At 38.2% G+C, this 17,278-nt stretch overlaps 1 protein-coding gene and 1 long non-coding RNA gene across 7 annotated transcripts in view; one reads left to right on the plus strand and one right to left on the minus strand.

The window, feature by feature from the left end:
* The window catches only part of LOC106958541 (receptor-type tyrosine-protein phosphatase S-like), a 206,013-nt gene that overhangs the window by 59,419 nt on the left and 129,316 nt on the right, over nucleotides 1-17,278 (plus strand). For 5 of the 6 annotated variants that reach the window (XM_015050489.1, XM_015050492.1, XM_015050493.1 and 2 more), the window contains exon 2: nucleotides 1,349-1,430. The gene's annotated coding sequence lies outside the window, so the exon portion shown is untranslated. Of the gene's footprint in view, nucleotides 1-1,348; nucleotides 1,431-14,388; nucleotides 14,886-17,278 lie in introns of those variants that run through there. The other variant, XM_015050490.1, reaches the window with a different exon arrangement.
* Nucleotides 9,240-12,991, minus strand: LOC106958542 (uncharacterized). The gene is made up of 2 exons (XR_001427173.1): nucleotides 11,436-12,991; nucleotides 9,240-10,125 (listed from the first exon to the last, which is right to left on the minus strand). It is a non-coding gene; the product is annotated as an uncharacterized LOC106958542 (long non-coding RNA).

Here is a 17,278-nt window from a genome sequence, read left to right on the forward strand (position 1 = left end):
CTCCTTTCTTGCTGCGACTGGTAGGGCTGGAGGGCAGAGTTGTGCTGACCTGAAACTGCAGACATTAAAACGATTAGGAGAGAATACTGCTGATTAAAAAAGTATTGTGATGTACATTATGAAACATTTTAGATTTCTGTTGTGTCACTAAATGAATCCTAATGTCTGACTGATTAACCTACACAACTGTGTCCTGGAACATTGAAGTTGGACTTATAGTAAGTCAAATGTGAGAACTATGTTCAAGACAATGCATATTGTCAGTATCACTCAGAGATTGGCCACGTCCATCATGTGCCTGAATATGCTTGAAATTCAATAAGCAAATTATAATAAGGAAAAAAATAAATAAATAGAAAGAAAAAGCATCTTAAATAGCTGTTTTTGACTTATTAGGCTCAATATCATTGCTGTGTTTTCAATGTTTTACCGTTTTGAAATTTAGCCTCAGTCATCTAAAGATTTATTTCATTCAAATTCACATCCAAAAATACTCTATTAATCCCCAAAGGTAATTTTTTCACATGGAGATTCAAATATCAATATAAAAGCTATTTACAGTCTGAACCATCTGACAGATTTGTCGGTTATCGGTTGGGAAACATGGTAAATTTTTCAAAACCGTTCAACTATTTTTGAAAGCATAGGATAAAACAGAAAGAATTCATTTTAAACTGATATTTCTTAGTGCACACGCTGCCAAACAAAATCATATTTCTATCTTGGAAAAACACTTCACAAGTAAAAGACAAGCTGAGCTCACCTTAGCCTTCAGATGTGCTCAAGTGGACCGCTACAGACTCAAAAAAGAGAAAGAGAATGCTGACCTTACCGAGCATTCAACTTCCAGATGTGTAGTAACTTACAGAAATACAAGGCAAACACTATGAACCCAGTCTTTACTTTATTGGTCTACAAATACAGCGTGTGGGTGATTATCAAAACATGCATCGACTCGTACTCAGCCATACGCACACCCACACTGTTACATACTTCCACACACAGATTCTGGCCAGGCTCATTAAAGATGTGAAAGAGAAAATGATCTAAAAGGAAAAAAAAAAAAAAAAAAAGACGAAAGAACGGAGGCCAGGAGGGATTTCATGCAGATTTGCTCTCCACAGCTCTCAGGCAATCAGCAGCAAGCCTCCTCCTCAGCCGAGAACTGTCGTCCTCTGGTCAAAAAGGGCAGGGGATGAGGAGAGAGAGAGAAAATCATCTCTGCATTTGTTGAATTCCCCCACCTAGCACTTGAGGAGGCAGTTCATTTGGTAATCTCTTTCATTAATGTTTCTCTTTCATTTCCCTTTCCCCCCCTCTGTCTGCCATGTCTTTGTCCACTTTAAAGGTGCAAGCCAGAGAGTAGAAACAAGAAGCAACTGAAGCAGCTGAAGATATGAGGCTAAAGAGGTTTTGAAAACAACTCAGTGGTAAGTGGGCCAACCAAAAAAAAAAAAAAAACAATTTCACAGCGCCTTCCATTTTGCTGTTATTTTGTTCTCTGGTAGAACTCTACATAACAACCAATTTTCACATCAGTGGACACAAAGTCTTGTCTCTTATTTTTTTAGAGAAGAAAGCTCTGTGAATTTTGTGCTTTGTTTTTTTTCCCTTCATTTTTTCCCTTTCTTTATCACAACTTTGCACTGCAAATATGAATTAGTAATAATGATTGAAAAAGTATTTTAAGAGTCTGTCAGTGGCATATTATATTATGCTGAATATGCATAATATAGTATTAAATAACCTAAAGCTTTTCTGAAGAAAAATGTAATTATCTGCTTTGTAAAGGAATTAATATTATCAATGCATAAAGGTGAGGAAAACGTGTTTCACAGTCAGGTGCTACAGCTTCAAAGATGCGACCCCAGCAGGTTTTAATTATCTGTTAACCATTTCTTAATATCTCTATATCAATCCAGTATATGTTTGCTAATTAATGTAATTAGTCCTTAATATAACAGTACAGATGGATTGCGTTTGCATAAAGGTGACAAAAGATGTTTCTACATTTACTCATAATCTGACTAAAGTATATAGCAAGAAGAGGAATGGTCCTAAAACAGAATCTGTAAAGTCAACCACACTGAGCAGTTTCAGTGGGACACACTTTTATTTTCAAAATCCAACATAAAAATTAAATGATAATATATTGTTCCTTGAAAATAAATTTGTTTCTCTATCTCTACCTCTTTCCAAAAATCTAAGTGACAGGCATGAAGGTCTGACTGAGATGGACCTGAGCTTGGTCATTTTAGCTTTTGGTTTGGTCATTGCATACAACAGGTTTAAAAGAGCAACAATGTGAGACATTTCCCATTTTGTTAAGGTTACATTCTCATCTGTTTATCAAAGAGTATAGATACAATACAAAAGAACACATTTATCTGAAAGATACTTAAGCAAACTTCCTCACCAACTTCTTTAGACAAAGATAGCTTCAAAAAGATAACATAGTTAGAAGTTTGATTCAAATTTACCTTCATGCCCATCTTTTTTTTTTTTTGGTGTTCTGCTTCCTAATGATGATCGCAACACGACACACACTGAACTGTCATCTTCTTTCACACATCCCTTCACACATCTCTCCACAAAGCCCATCCATTGAAATTGACAGCTGAGCTCAGACTGAGAGAGAGCCATCATCTACCTGTCACAGCAGCCTGGCACTGAGGGGCTCCTCCTGCAATTCCAAATTTCACAAACAGCATTGGCGGTATTTTGATCAGGAAGCCATCATGCATCAGTTTAGACATATAATGTATACAGATCCCTGAGCTTCCGCCTCTCTCGCCCACTTTCTCTCTTATTTTCTCCACTCTGGTGCACAGCGCTATTAAATTATTTTGGAAAGGTTCTGCTTGACAATGATTAACTATTTTTCTATAAAATGCAACACTTAGAATCCTCTTGAGATTGGAAGCCAGCTAGTGTCCCTTAAATAAAACTGACTGCTGCTTTAAATGGTAAGTGTGTAGTTTATGTACTTGTTTCTTTAACTGTTATTTTTACTCACAATCTCTCTTTCAGGGATGTCCTTGGATATTGATACAGCACATTCAGCTGTGAAATGAGTCAAAAAGGCAACAGAAATTAAATCTAAAACAACAATCTCACATATCAGTGTTGGATATTTTCAGATAATGAACTGTTTATATATATATATATATATACATATAAATCGTTCATTATATGTCTAAACTGTTTATATATATCCATATATATAAACAGTTCAACTCTGTGTAGTATGAATCTACGCAAAGATGAGTGGAGAGGCATTGTTGAGTAATAAAAAGTTTATTACTTCATAATGCTAGATTCATTCATTATGTTTATTATGCCAGATTATACACTTGTATAGATAAGTGCATACCAACAATTTCTGTTGGTAAACACTTACTGCATATTCTGATATAAACTTTTTATTAATCAACGGTGCCTCTCCACTCATCTCTGCGTAGGCTCAATCTCATCCAGATATTACAGCACTACGTCAATATGCAATACCTCCACAGTGTTGTGAAACATTTTCATCTCCACAGCTCCAGCCCGGTGGATGGTTTTATTCCGAGCTGAAACATTTGCTATAGTTGACACCACTGCCATCACGCATGCCATGTTCTCATTTCCATATCATCGCTTGATTATTGCCACCAGTGGTGTCGCAGCAGACATGCAGAAACTGCGAATGGATGCGAGCAAATGAGTGTCAGAGCAGATACAAGTCCAGGCATCGCCTCTGTGTCTCATGCACACACAGTGCCAAGCTTCATATCTTTGGAGGCCTAAAGCCTTAGGTTAACAGCTGCTTTTGGTAAACTGAGCCACAGTCATAGAAAGGCGTCAGCGAGTTGCTTTTTTTAACTGGAGAGATGAGAGAAAATCACGTTGGTTCAAGGAACATTGTAAAATGTTAATTTTACAACCTGCACTCAATATTTCTATTCATATTTTAAGTAACACTTTTTTGTAACGCATAGCAAAAAGGATCAATGCACAACAATTAAGTATTCAATGATGCAAAGTTTCAATCTATCTATAAGGTTGTTGTTTTTTTGTTTTTTTTAATTCACAGTAGGCACAGATTGTATAGCCATTTCTCTCAAAGTCTTATGGTGTAGCTATGAAATGAATACCATGGTGGTATTCATTTCATACATTTAATTGCTGATGAAAAATATTTTGATAATATTAAAAAGTAACTGGCAGAACAATGTATGCAAATGTCCTGCCATCAGAGATGGGTGGCACACTAGTTACATTTACTTGACTAACTTTTTGAAAAACAATGTTTGAAGTCTTCTTGAGTACTACTTCATTAACATGCTTCTTACTACAGTACATTTTCTGACAAACCAACCCACCTCGAGTTGTTTCATAGAATGACCAATAGGTAGTAAACAGGCTTTATTGTTTGAATGCTATTTCTGTTTGGTTGGTATGTTGTGTCTTTTAAAGATCAAGTTCAGACAGTACATATTGTCACTGAAAGTATGTTGCACTCTTCTTGCATGTATGCTTTACCTTCTGTAGTTGTTTCAAAGGTTTTATGTTGTGCCCGGAAATGTTATTTTGTAATGTCATGATTTATCTTTACATATTTTTCATTTTATTTTGAGTACCAGAAGCTGGACATAATTTTATATTTTGTCTGAGGATTACATAATTTTGACAAATTAAATCAGATTAAAACAGTATTACTGAAGTACTCATAATAATACTTTTATTACTCTTGAGTATTTTCTTTTTTTTTTTTTTGATCACTACTCTTTATTTCCACATGAAATAACATACATTGAAGTAATGCAATGCGTGCTTGAGTTAATATTGCAGCTACTTTTCCCACCTATGACAACATTCTTACTCTTAAAATATGAAATGAAGTATTTGTTTGGGCTTTTCACACTATGTTTTCCTGAAAAGTTCATCCATGAAATAATTGCAAAGCCTGGATTTTGTTTGGTATTGAGGATGGTTCCTGTGAAATATTAGATGGAAAACTGTAGCACGGTTTAATTGAACTGTTCTTAATCAATACATATTTGGAAAATGCTATGCATAGATGTAACAATGTCAAAGCTGTGCTAGTATAATAATTAGTTTAGAATGTTTGAACTGTCTAATGAAATATGTGCAGCAATCACTTATTTAAACAACTGTTTTCTGCACACATATATCGACATATATACATATATATATATCAAATTATAGTGATTTAAAGCGGACTAAACATAAAGCACATTTAATGTAAAAATGTGTCAATTAGACTGCTACTTTTGATGAAATACTAAAACACTATATAATAGCGACCAGAATGCCACTTACTACATTTCAAGTTGCTAGAGTCTGTTATCAGTTATAATATATTTCACAATTCCTCTCAAAAATGTGAAAGGTTGATTAATGCTGTTCCAGAGGCTTGACCTCACCTTTGTTGAGCTGCTCTGGGTCTGTGGCAAACAGACCTACCATTAAAAGCCCTTTGGTGGTGTGCTGATAAAAGGTCACCCATGTTAGACTGCCAGCAGGTGTAATTTGCAGCTTTTATTGTGCCTTAAAATGAGACATCCATCTCAAGAGGAAATAAGCCTCTAATTGGGCAAAATGTCATTAGCATTTGTTTGACAGTTACAAAACACTGCAGTCTGATTGGGTTAGAGTGGAATCATTGAGCTGCTAACGAAGCCTGTGGCTGCTTTCTTAGCTCGGTCAAAATTAAGCATTGTTTGTTTTTTGTTTTTTTTTTCATGCTCAATATTTGGAGGGGCACTTTTTATATTTATTTTATACATCATGCACAACATTTAACATATCTTTCACTTTGGTGTCTGTCTGTTGGTGTAACACCTCAGAATGAGAGAGATAGAGGTAAGACAAGTTGTTCTTGTTGTACCCTCACTTGAACAAATCCTTAAGGCCTTTGCACTGCCGACTGAGTTTTAAAGACAGTTTCTGTGGGAAAAAAATGCAGCGGCTCTTAAGTAGCTCCCAAGATGTTAACAGCACAATTAAACAAAGCTCTGCTAATCTTTATAGCTGGCATCAAGAGGCGGCGTGTTCTCTCTGAGCAGTGTTCTACGTAACATGGCGCTGGGAGTCTGACAGAGGAGGTAATGTGCCTGATGAGCAGCCATAGTGATGCCTGCACTACTTAAACAAAAAAAAAAAAAAAAGCAATCCTACTATACGTCCTAAAGAGCGAGGAGGAAAAACGGGAATTAATTAGCATTATTCAATTATTCACGCTCCATTTATTTGCAGCAGCATTTAAAAAAATGTAAAGTGACCCCCGATTTTCTGGTAATGAATTTGATTATGCCAGCGCATATAATTTCATGGTATTTGGGGACGTGAGATGTTTTAGCTAATATACTTTCCTGTGTGAGATGCTGTAAAGTCATGCAGCATGATGCATCCTAAATGTGCTTCTTTGTTTAAAGAGTTGTTTACAGGGATTTCATTTTTTTTTTCTCTCTCTCCGTCATTTGGAAGAGATCCAAGCTGAATTTTGTTGCAGTTTCAAAACAAGAATTCATATTTCAGGCATTCAAAACTTCAGCAGTGAAGTCTTTCCAACGATTGTCAAACTTTCACATTATATTTCAAGAAAGCTGATGGATGAAATTAAACAACCTGCTGATGTGGCCTTTTGCTGAAAAAAAAAGAAAACAAAACTTGACATGAGATATTTTTAAAGAGGGTTAGAGTGATGCTATCTTATATCTATTAATGCAGTCATTGCTGTGTTACCCGCAGGCCATAGGGCCTAATCCAGAGGAGATGGATTGAATGGTACTGTGGCTCAGGCTTGCCAGACTTACTTAGGTTCTGGTTGAGAGCACAATGCTGTGTGGGCGAATCTATTCTGTCCCGGGTAGGGCACAGCATAAACATTGCCCAGGGAACACAGGCAGGCATGCAGGCACTCAAGTGGACAAGAGCAAAACTATAAGGATGGTTGCTTTTAATTTCCTTTCTGCTGCCTTTCTGTAGCACTCCTTTCATGGGTGCTACTTCCTCTCAGAGCGTGCCAGAGAGGAAGTAGAGAACATAGTGTGCTGGTGTTAAAGAAGTACCTGTATTTTCTCGTTGTTTTTTTTTTTTTTTTTTTTTTTTTTAACGAGTTCATCAAGTATTTACTGTTATCCTCCTTCTTCCTCACACTTACTCAGACTGAGGGAAATCTGCCATGATTAATCCAGATAACAGCTGTGGAGCAACAACTCGCTTACGCCGTAACTGTCTTTAAGTAATCTGACTTTTCTCCATGGCACGGTGGTGCCCTCACTCCTGACCCTGCGTGCAAACCACTGCTTCCTCAGCCCTTTTGCCTTCCCACCGTCGTCCCCCGGCTTTCACAACCAAATAAGGAAGATTGAGCCAGGAAGAGGCAGCAAGTCGGTCAGTCAGCCCACTGAAGAGGCCATTAGGGAGCCAGCAAGCCAGTGAAGAGGTTGGTAGAAAACCACCTCTGGCATCACTCATCACTCCATCCCTCTTCAGGTTTTTATGCATTTTCTTTGCAACACTGAGATGCGCATGCTTGCTTAAAGATGGACATGCATACAGCGCTAACCTAGATTAACGCTATTCACATAGAGGATACTGAATACAATGACATGCACTGAATGTAGTTTGGATGCACACAATTTTAGAAGCACTCCGAAATGCGCTCTGAAATAAATCACTCTGCACATATACAGAGGAATATGTGCGGAACAACTTCTCAAAAGGATGACGTAAAGAAGATGAAAACTGCTAACTGTCGCATCATAAAGGTTAAACACTAAATAGTTATTTTAAGGTCACTGTACAGGAAAGACTTGTATGAGCCACACTGTCACACATACTTTTCAGAGAGAGAAAAAAAAATTGTACATGCTGCATAGATTTTTTTGAGAGAGCAAAGCTTTTTTTTTTTTCTTTTCTTTTAATAGTTAATACCAGAGTTGTTGGTTTTTGCTTTTTTCTTGATTTCAGACTTCAGACTTGGTTAAATCACACAAGGTCTAAGGAGGAAAATCCAGGATACAAAGCTTCTTGAAAAAAATCTTTGCCTAATTGTGAGACATGAAGAGAGAAGAACAGATGAATAAATAACCAAGAAGAACCAAGATGAATTTGTATTCAGGTCTCTATGAGTCAATCCTTCGTAGAACCAGGAATCAATTTCTTTGAGTATGTTTGTGACAGGCTTGGGTAGTGATTTTTTCTTTTTTTTTTCTTTTTGTTAATTCTTTGCAAAACTGCTTAAACTCACTCGTCTTGGATGGAAAGTGTCAAAGAACATTGATTTTCAACTCTCGCTACAGATTCTCAACTGGATTTCAGTCTGTATTTTGACTGCTTCTGCAGGATGTTGACCAGTGTTAGTGCAGAGCACCACACAGTGCTCTGCATGTAGGCCAGAACGTTCTGTTTTGGTCCCATCTAACCAGATAACACATGCCTCCTACATGACTTGTGTCAACCTGCAAAGGGATTTTTTGTAGCTCTTCCTTTTGGCACTCTTCTAACAAATGATATCAGAATAAAGTCGGGATAAAACCCTCAACTCTCTTTATTTTTATTTACTAAATAATATTAAAACAGTGCACCATTTTATTCACAACTACTGTACATGGCATTCTGTGTTGGTGTATAAAATGAGATAAAATTGATAAAATACCCCAAAGTAATAACGTGACAAAATGTGAAGAGATTAAAGCCCTGTAATTCCTATTGTTCCACAAAGAGCATTTACTCATGCAGCAAACTCCACACTGAGCTCTGACATGCTTAATTGATTTTCCATATGTTAGAAAAATCCATTCAAAATCTATAAACAGTAGTGCACAGGATAGAAGCGACACAAGCTAAGACTCAGTCAGTATTGCAAAAACACTCACTCTTACCGTGTGCCAGCATCTCAGTTTGTATCTTTGTCGAACTGAGACTAAAGTTAAATAATCCTATTGGTTTATTTAACTTTAGTGTTTTCTCCTCTTGCAAATGCGAGCTGAGTTCAGTGAAGCTGGAGGGAAAATCACTCCCTGATACTGAGGGTGAGCAGGTTAAAAACACACACACACACATTTGGGCTGCAAAAGAAGACAGAAAATACCTTGGGTTTGCAACAGAAACAGTATTCTGGATTAAAATGTAACTTTGGTATAGAAGCCCGAGTTGTTCAGGTTGGACAAGCCTCCTTGTCATCACACTAATCTTTACTATTTAAAAACAGAATGATTAAATTCTATGTGATAGGTTTTTATTAGAAATTTTGTAAGTGCAACCACATGAAATAAAGCTTTCTTTGTGTCCTTCTACATTGCTAAAAAAAAAAAAAAAAAAAAAAAGCAGAGTGAGCAGACAGAGTCATCCCCTATCAGCAGGTTGTATTCACCACATTCCCTTACCAAATCCTCCTCCTGCACCCAACAAGCTCCTATCTCCATTCTCAAACTCCTGTCTGTTGTAGTGCTCACTTGTGTATCAAGGTAATGAATTCATAATCTCTCCCAGGCTCTTTGTAGATCTCTATCGTGGTGCAAGATAAGGGTAAGCGTCGTTGCACTCTAATAGCCGTCAGTCTTCCTCGCTTCCTGCATGGTGTGAGTGCGTTTACAGTATGTGTGTGCATGGGAAGAAAGAAAAAAAAAAAAAAAAAGAACCCATTGCCACAAACCTCATTGAACTGCTCTTCGTTTTGCCTTCCCAGGGCGGAAGGAAAAATATCCTGGCCTGGACGACTGCCACTTATCAGTAAACTGTCGAAGCTACAAGGCAGCGGATGTCTCCCGGAGTGTGGAGCATTAAACAGCGCCCCACTTCATCTCTTTCTACCTGTGTCGTACACTCACGACACTTAACATCTTGCGACTCCAGCTGACAAATACTCAGTCGTTGTGAAAGTAAATATCTGAGAGGGTCAAGCTGTCTCACAGGCACTAAACTTGTGGCACGGGGTGGCTCTCTGGGGGGGAGGGAGGGCGGCTGGCTCATGCATGTGGTTTTAATTGTGTTTTCAGTGGGGTGATGAAATGTCCTCCATTTGAGCACAAGCTGGCAGTAAGTGGGCTGTCGCCTCCAGGGACAGGGTGAGCAATAGCCCGCTGCTATCGTAGGTGATTGTGCTTTGGCCCCCTAGGGGTGACAGAGATGAACGAAAGGGAGTCAGGAAGACAATGCAGACAGAAGCAGCCCGTTTTATTTTAGTCTCACATGGTTTCAAAAATGGATATCAGGGCAAAGAAAAGTGGCAAGTAAGCATGTGAATCTGGGGAGGCGAAGTGTATTTACAAGCTCTCCATCCGAGCTTTGTAATGGGATGCATTTTATATTAAAAGGCGTAGTGAGGCGTAAATCAATTTCTAACCGTTTAAAAAAATACTCTCTCTACTGTATCAATGAAAAAATATTGTTTAAGGAATTTATACTCCTAGTTTCCTAACAACCACAGCCATTAGTGTACTTTATTCCAATTTGCCGTAAGACACCAATATACAAAGTCGTATATATATTTTTGCTGTTAAAAATATAAAAAGCCTTTTGCGTATTTGTATTCAGCCCCTATTGCTCTAACACCTCTAAAAACAATCCATAGCAGCCAACTGCCTTAACCCTTGTGTTTAGGAATGGGGTCCAACCGACCCCACACACGTAAAACTTGTATCGTTTGCCACAGTCCTCTACGTTTGCCTCAGTCCTCGCATGCAGCCAGAGCTACTGTGGTTTAGATCAAATAATGGCCCAGTCAAAGTTCAGGCCTAAATCTAAAGGGGAATGTGTGGCAAATTTCTAAAATTGATGTTCATAGATACTTACCATCCAACCAGTCAGATCTTGAGCTAATTTACAAAGATAAAGGCAAACAATTATATTCTAGATCACAGGTGTCAAACTCCAGTCCTGGAGGGCCACTGCCCTGCAACTTTTAGATGTTTCTCTGCTGCACCACACCTGGATAGAATAATTAGGTCATTAGCAGGCCTCTACACAAGAATGAGGTAATTAAGCCATCTCATTCTAGTGTTTTGTACCTGTGGCACCTCTAAAAGCTGCAGGACAGTGGCTCTGGAGGACTGGAGTTTGGCACCCCTGATGCACAAAGCTGGTAGAACCATATCCTGAAATACTGGCAGCAAAGGTTAGTTCCCCAAAGTACTGACACAACTGATCTGATCCATATGCAGGACACACATTTAGATTTTTGTCTTTGTCTTTAACAAGTAACTATGGGTCTATGACTTAAAATCCTAATAATATGCATTTCAGGTTGTGGATGTAGCATGATGCATGCACTAATATATATCATTTTGACTTCACACAGTTTTCATGCTTTCATCTCCTTGAATGGCTTTTTGCTCCATGTCACTCCTTCACAAAGGAGATGAACAGATGTGATGAGGATCATTGACATTTCGCAACCGAGTAAAATAAGACAGTTACTTAACAAATTTCACAAGTTGTTTGCAGGATCTTCTCTCCCCTTGTGCTGTTATGATAACCAGTAACAAGACGCAAACGATTAAATGCTCCTCCCAGAGCGCTCGTCACATCTTCCGCTTGCTGAATTTACATGGCATTTATGAACACTCACAAGGAAAACAAAAAGTGGACAAGGAGAGAGAAGGGGAAGGGAGCTCGCCAATGGAGGAGTCTCATTATTCTGTTATGGATTGCACATGTCAGCGAGTAAGTGCTCTTTTTATCCCTCCAAAGCACCAGCCACAGCCACCGAGCACATTTCCCTACCCAAGTGAAATTTAGCATGTTAAGGCTCGTGCCACCAGGGGAACAGTGGTGAGAGCACTGGGCTGCTTCTAAGATTTGCTGCCTTGATTAAATAAGGGACTGTAAGTGTGAATAAGAGGCCAAGGGAGAAATCTCTGCAACATACACATGTGCTTTTTGCACATGATAGTCCTGCACAACCCCCGCTACTGCCCACCCAACTTTGCCTAAATACAAGCACTGAAACACATTTACACACACAAGCAGTTTACATGGTGTCCTACATGTCACACTGGATTTTAATCAAAGAGCAGAAAGGGGGCAGTGGAGGCTCACTTGTAACTCTATAATGGCTCTGCCAAACTCAGCAAGACCTATCTTTTTAAAAGGGCTCGCACCCATTAATGCCTGCAGAACTTGAAAAGTTCACACAAAAAATATTGCAGTTTTCCCTCCTTTTGGACAGAACAAGTCTTTTATTTGATGCACTGTGATTCAAAAAGTCTAGCACCCTCTACAGATTGCCTAATTCCATCTCATTTCCTTTGAGGTTCCCTCAATACACCTTTCTTAATGCTTTGAAAAGGTGCTTTGACTCAGGCAGCTGCCAGCAATTTTCAGTCAAATGCTTGTAACTGGGCAAAGGGGACAAGTTATGTTTCCGCCCTGGGGCCACAGATAAAAAAAAGTGAAAAAGTCAGTCACTTTTACAACCTTCTGACCAGGAATGACTTTTTTTTTAATCTAATGTATGAACTGACCAGAGACACCTGCAGACAGTGACATTTTGCTACAAGCTCACTGCGAGTAAGTGACTGCAGGTCAGCTGATTGATGTGTCTGATGGGTATCTAGCCACCCTACTGGACTTTGTGGACACCAGCTGTCCCCATTGAAATTCATGAGGAGTTGCCCAATTATAAAAATCCACCCCCAATGCCTCCAGAGTCAATGTAACTGGGTGGAGCTACATTTAAATCACCAACTACAGCCAGCAATAAAGGAAAAAAGGTGAACACTAACAAAGAAAATTTGATAAATGGTGCTTTCAATGTTCAAATAAATGTATACTTTTCTAAGTTTCCTTCAAAGAGCTATTTAATCAGTTTGTTCTACAGTTATTCCACTTAAAATAGTTGTGAACTTTTAATGTGAAGAAAAACAAATACTTCAACGCTAAAGCTAATGAGATAAATTGAATGCTAAATGTCTAATCTCTTTTTTTCACTGTTGCAGTTTATATTTGAAAAAAAAAATTGCTGCAAAGACTATTTCAACAAAGCAAGTAAAAAATGCTTACTCTTGTCTAAAAAGGAGCTAAGATAAAAAATAAAAAAAATTACTAAATCCTTGCTAAAGTTCAACCTGCACCTGTGCTTCTCCAGCAAGATGGAGTCTCTAATGATAGTGTTCCCTTTGTTTTTGGGTCTGCGCATGATGGTAATTTCTCTGGTGCTGGATCGGCTGCACGGGATGCAGGGATTTCTCAGATGATCGCAAACAGTGTCAATTGGAATATATTTAAATATTTTTAAAATATTTTTTAAAAATATTCAGTCCTCACATTAAACAAACATGGGGATCAATTTCTGTAGGGGTATTTTTTTTTAGATCAAATTATACCATAATCCTGAAAATTAAAGAGCAATAAATTCATTCATGACTTTCAACGAGAGTCATGAATGAATATTTCAACAAAAAAAATGTATCGCATAACTGACTTTTCTGGAAGTTAGATGAATAATTGTATTGTTTAAACATAACTTTGCGCTACATCTTGTCATTGTGTTATTCGGTGATGAGTAGACAAGTTGAAGCCATGAGTAGATGGTGGTAAATGAAGTTAATTTAATTAACTTAATAAAACAAGAACTTGCACAACAACAAGGTCGACCTAATGAGCAGCAACAAACTGCAAGTAACAGATAATAACGGGAATAACCAACAAGGAGTGAGCGAAAGAGAGGAGATTAAATACCGAGAGGGAATGTTGAAACAATAGACTGGGGCTGATTGGCTAACAGGTTGCAGGTGTGAGGGGAGAGAACACGTGGCACACTGAGAAGAGAGAGAGAAAGGTAAGGGAACGTAATCAAATGTGGGAACTAGAAAAACGAATTTAACAAAAAAAATGATTACAACACAAGGAATGAATCATAAACGTATATCTAACTAAACGAAGAGCAGACCGAACTAAGTAAAACAAAACACGGCTGATTAAATAAATAAATAAATAAATAAATAAATAAATAAATAATGGATTGAAGAACTAATAAAAATCTACTACAAAACCAGAAAACGCTAAAACAACCCAAGATCCTGACACATTCACACGCAGCCTGGAGCTACAACCTTCGCGCGTCGTGGCATCGTTTCTCTGTACTTGGTCTTCTATTCGCACAATCAGTTAAGCCCAGATTTATCAAAGATAACACAATGAAAAACTCATACACCCATTTCTATGCGAACATATTTGTGTTTGGGCGTTCGACTCGATTAACATGCTTTTGAACGGACCGAGTGGTCAGATACACGAAAGAAAATCAAAAGGCGAAGTTTATGAGGCGACATTGAACGCAACACAAGGGTTCTGGGCTTTTTTTCTTCTCCCCTTTGACTCAAAGTGGGGGGAGAGAAGCGAGAGGGGGTAGTTGACTCCTGTCTCCCCACCCCCAGCTCGTATGAGGTGGCTTTGGGAAGAAAGGGAATCCAAACCTGTGTCGCAGAGATAACGTGAGACTTCAATAAAAGAGATCCACATTTGGAGACCCGTGCGCGGTAGAGTCGCGCACGGATTATTATAGAGTTTTTTTTTCTTTTTTTTTTTTTTTCCAAAATATTTATTTTATTTTTGCCTTTACCAGAGGAAGGTTCTGCTTTGGAGTGTCTGATCTCCGTGAAAGGGATACAACGAAAAGCGCACGGAGGATAATAGCGGAGTATTTTAAACCTGCGCTCTCCGTTAACAAGTGACTCGCTGACTTTGGAGAGAGTGGAATATAGCGGGGTTTTTTTTTGTTGTTGTTTTTTTTCTGCAATCGGGGGATGTTCTTGTGGGAAGATTCAGCTGCACAGAAAAATGGATTTGAAAACTGTTCCCCCTAAACCAGCGAGGGGGTAGATTTAAAAAATAAAAAAATATTTTTTTCCCCCCTCTCGGGCTGAGACTGAGTAAGTGATTGAAACTTTTCTTCTTTTTTATTGTTCTTAGTTTTGAGGACCTATTTAAACGATAGGGAAAGAATTACAGAAGACAGAAAAAGTACAGAGTTTGTTTGGAATATTTTTAAACTGTAATTGAATAAGAGAACTTGTTCGCCACAGTAGTCTCCGGGGAAACCAAGAAAGGACTGCTTTTTTCCTCCCATGTGAAAATTTGTAGAAAACCTTTTCATTTTACAATCTTCTGATTTATACTGCTTTGCCTTTATAGATAAACTATTACCAAGGGTCCAGACGCTTAAAAACATAGTTAAAGACACAAACCGAACCCTACTAAATCCTAGCAAAACGACCATCTGACAACGCGAACATGCAGTTAATTCACTTAAAGTTGGACATTCACACGATTAAACCTACTGAGAAAAACTAAAACGTAATATTTGAAGTAAATTTCGAAGAAATGACTTATTTTGTACTATAAGATCAGGAAAAGAATTCTTGGATGGCTTTATCTGTTTAACTGGAAAGGATGTTATGCATTTATTTGCAGCATGTTTACTACACGTAAGCTAACCGAATTTTGTTGCGTTTACAACGTCAGTTGTTTTTGTCCTTTTGCATCTATGCTCCTAATTTTGTGTATTATTTTTTTTAAACACTTCTGTTTTCTAGAGGGTAATCCTCTGCCCTGAGGTGTGACTCTTCTGCATTTGTTTATGGGAGTTTAAATGTAGCTCTAGGCGATTTAGTTCTGCTTCTTTTCTTCTTCATTTTTATGGTAGTAAGCTAAGCAAATTGCAGTAATCTTTTTTTTTTTTTTAGTAGAACCATTAGCAATACCCCTTCCTGAGGGTAAATATGCAGGTACTACCACTGAGAGCAGTGGCACCAGTAAGGGGGGTAAAGGTTGGGAAATTGGCCACCCCTGTTTTCCAAGACCAAGATAGGCTTGGATGTCTGACACTTTTGGATGTCCATCACTTATTTCTGGTGTCTGCCCTCCTACACCGCTAACATGGCAACGGTGAAGGGTTGGTATGCCACCCCTTTGAAAACCTTCTGTGCAGTGCTCACTACAAACAGTTTTGCTGCTCTTTTGTAAACACCACATACTCTGACACATTTGGTGCATTTCCTGTTCTTATGCAAGTTCAGGTTTGTCTCTTATTTTTCTAACTCCCACTCATCCGTCGCACATTGGGGAATACAATCAGTCCTGCTACCTTGCATAAATAAACCCATTTGTCTTGTGATGCGAGTCACATGTTGATTGTCAGCAGTGGAGAGGAGTCTTGTCCTTCAGAGTAATTGGACAACACCTAAACCGAGAGGCTGCGCGTCAAATATGCTCTGGACTCTTAATGTGGCTTTAATTGAACAATTTATCACCCCTGATCACTGTCAAATAACCTGGAAAGATGGACATAAGGCATTGGGAATGCCATGGATAGGTTTCAGTCAAGCATGACCAACATGTCTGTTGAAGCACTGTCACGGAGGGTGTATGTTTGTTGAGCTAATGGTGTGTTTATTTTTGTTTGTCTGCAGAAATCACTAATTGAAGTACATCTGAGTGGTAATGAATGGTGAAAGAGAACGGGAGAGCAGATCAGAAACTGAGTTCATTAGACTAAAAGTTGGACTGTTTTCCATTGAAATTTTTTCATTACACTTAATAGAAACCTAGGTGAGATTTCTATTTCCATTTTTAAATTATCTGCTCATTTTATTTTTTATTTTTTTACATGTGATGATATTCTTGAATTAACAATGTTTGATTTTACTACACAATAACAATAAATTCTCCTAAAAAAGGACATAATTTATATGCTTTCTTCATTCATAAATTCTCTAATCCTGTATTTTAATTTCTAGATTAAAGACTTGGCGGTATCAAATTATTAATATAATTTTTCGTTATGGCTTTTTGCGTTTGATTTTACAACCTTGTCCTGTGTTTATTTTACTCTCTGGCAAATTAACAGCATTTTGGTGGCATCAAGTGCCTTGCAATTAGTCACATTGTACTTGACACAACAGCAGAGTTAATAATAGCCATGCTGAAGTGACTGTCATAGCAAAGGGAAAGAGAGAAATGTGCACCATGAAAAGGTGTTTTTGCACTCACTGCTAATTGTGTTTATTCATTTTAATTTGCTCCAAGTGCTAAATCAGTCCTCTTCTGGCGAAACGGGGTGCAATTAGTTTGGGCTGTGAAAACACTGGGCAGCGTGTCTGTCTTGTAAAGAAGTTCGCTCTTCTCTTCTTTGACTTGTGGATTAGCTGTTCCTTGACATTCACATTTCTTTCACTGCCACATAACAAGAGCCGGAAAACACTGAATGGGAGCAGAGCTCCACCGTTGTAGAGCAAGTGAGTTGGGGTGTGCACAATGGAAAGAT

This window comes from Poecilia latipinna, unplaced genomic scaffold (assembly GCF_001443285.1).
Source record: "Poecilia latipinna isolate Pla-1442-1.1 unplaced genomic scaffold, P_latipinna-1.0 Scaffold994, whole genome shotgun sequence".
NCBI lineage: Eukaryota > Metazoa > Chordata > Actinopteri > Cyprinodontiformes > Poeciliidae > Poecilia > Poecilia latipinna.